The sequence below is a fragment of the Ursus arctos genome, chromosome Y, assembly GCF_023065955.2.
Source record: "Ursus arctos isolate Adak ecotype North America chromosome Y, UrsArc2.0, whole genome shotgun sequence".
Classification (NCBI taxonomy): Eukaryota; Metazoa; Chordata; class Mammalia; order Carnivora; family Ursidae; genus Ursus; species Ursus arctos.
Genome location: NC_079874.1, coordinates 30,087,419 through 30,089,965, shown reverse-complemented (window position 1 = coordinate 30,089,965; position 2,547 = coordinate 30,087,419).

The following is a 2,547-nucleotide window of genomic DNA, read 5'->3' as shown; positions in this document are numbered from 1 at the left end:
GTCTGCACTGTGAAGAAACGTATTTCACAAGAGGCAAGGGTAGTTGATAAGGAAGGTTTTTGTTGAAAAACTTGCATGTTTTGGGGTCGGAGCGGGGTGAAAATACACAGAAAAAAGAGTCAGCATCTTTCGAAAGATTTCCAGGCACCGAGAAAGAAAACCGAGCCCTCTGGGCAGGGGAAGTGCTTGCTCGCTATCGGCCGTCACCGCGGCCGAGATACCCGTGCGGCAATGCCGAGGAGGGGCCCCGTCAAGGTGCCATGTGCGATAAGCAGGCAGTGCCCCGAGATTACGGGAAGGACTGGGCAACCACCGGGGTGAGGACGTGTGAGCCGTGAACACCCTCTGTGGCTCTGCCGATGAGCTTGACCCGGGAGCCTACAGTTAGGGGCACGGATTTAAGTTAAAAATCCGAACCTGGGAATCCAGCCGTAGCCTGTGCCGCGTGCTGGCAGGTTCTGGAATGGACGGGTCATCTGTGTGCCTCAGTGGGTTCGGGACCCCACGGGATGGCCGGGCTCTGCTTCCTGGGATTCGGGGTTGGGACCCGGGGCCAGAGTGAGGAGCTGGGGGTGAGTGCTTAGGGCTGAGAGGAGAATAAGGAAGAGCATTATTATGATAGGACCATGCTGTAGTGGCCGTGACAAATGACCACCAGCTGGGGGCTTAACACCACAGGGATTTGTCCTCCTCAAGCTCTGTAGACCAGAGATCCAGGTGGGGCAGGATCACCGAGATCCAGACGGGGCAGGACCCCTGAGATCCAGGCGGGGCAGGGCTGCTGAGATCCAGGCAGGGCCGGGCCGTGCTCCCTCCATAGACTCCAGGGGACGGTTCCTGCCTCTTCCAGCTTCTGGGGCTCCAGGCATCCCTGGGCTGGTGGCCACGTCCCTCCCATCTCTGCCTCCATCTTCACGTGGCTTCTCCTCTGTGTCTGTGTCTCCTCTTTTGTCTCTTACAAGGACCCCTGTCATTGCATTTAGGGCCCCCCTGATCCAGGAGGAGCTCATCTCAGATCCTTTAGTTTCTCACATCTGCAAAGACCTTATTTCCAAATAAGGTCCCCTTCCCAGCCTGCAAGGGACATAAATTTCTGGAGGCATCAGGATTGAGTCCTGCATGGGCTCCCTGCTCAGAGAGGAATCTCCTTCTTCCTCTGCTGCTCCCCCTGCTTCTGTTCTCTCTCTCTCTGCCAAATCAATAAACAAATAAAATCTTAAAAAAAAAAAAAATCGGGGAGGCACCGTTTGACCCAGCACAGTTACTGAAACGGTTTGTTTTCCAGGGCATCTGGGTGGCTCAGTCGGTTAAGCTTCCAACAGTTGATTTTGGCTCAGGTCACAGGGTGAGTCGTGAGATCGACCCCCACGTCTGGCTCACACACGGGCGTAGAGCCTCCTTATGATCCTCTCTCTGTCCCTCTCCCTCTGCCCCACCCTTTGTAAGAAAAAAATACAGGTAAATTTTTTTTAAAAATAGAGTTTATTTTCCTTGGGGAGCAGAAAGTTGCAGAAGGGGTTTGCATCTCCCCGATCCAGAGTTTTGGTGACACTAAACGCCGGCTTCCCCCGGGAGCAGCAACGGTGCAGCCCGAGGCCTCTCGGGGAGCATGGGCCTCCAGGAGAGTCTCTGCACGGAGCAGAGCGCAAGCCCCTGACGTGGGCCAGGTTGTCCCTGAGTAACCACCCGGCGATCTCAGAGCAAGGAGCACCCTCCCCTTTGGGGTGAAGGGCAGAGCGTTTGACGGTTCTGGTTTAGCTGGGAAAGTTCACCAGGGAAGCCCCTTACCTCAGGAAAACCACGCAGACGAGGACTGGGGTCATGCTACCAGGCTCACCTGTTTGCAGGGCCAGGCCAACCTCAAAGCAGAAAGTGGCCCTAGAGCTCCCCAGGGACACCTAGGGGTCCTGGAGGCTGGGTGTCTGCATGACCTTCGAGCTGACAAGGTGTCTCGGATGCACGTTTCAGCTCTGCCCCTGCCCCGGGCTCTCGGAGGAACAGGCCTGTGGATCTTCCCCAGATCCCGGCACCAGGCACGTAAAGGACTCCTACCTGCTGGGTCCTGGGTCCTGCTGCAGCTCGGAGACCCCAGAGCCCAGGACTCACCTGCTTCTCTCTGAGCTGCAGACCGTCACCCATGTGGGCACATTGAAGGGTGCGTTGTGGGGGTGGGGCGGCCATGAATCTGAGACCTCCCTTCCAGAGACGCCCTCATGGCTCCCCCTCACATCCTGCACCTGGCTCCACGACAGTCCTGCTCAGACCAGGCTGTCGACCCCCAAAATCGCAGGAGTTCTTAATTTGGAGGCAGGCGTTGCAGAGGAAGGAGGCATCGTCCGCAGGTAATCTGCAGGGAAGACTGGATAAAACACTCTTGCTCTCCCCAAGAAAGAGGGTCTGGAAATACTTCTGAATACGAGGGGTGGGTGTCAGTTCTGAGACACAGTCCCTGTGAACAGGGTCTGCGGTTGCCTGGCAGGCGGGGCCTCCCCTCCCGCCCCCTGGACGGAGCAGGTGGACGCAGAAGGGTCCGTGATGCGGGGCCAC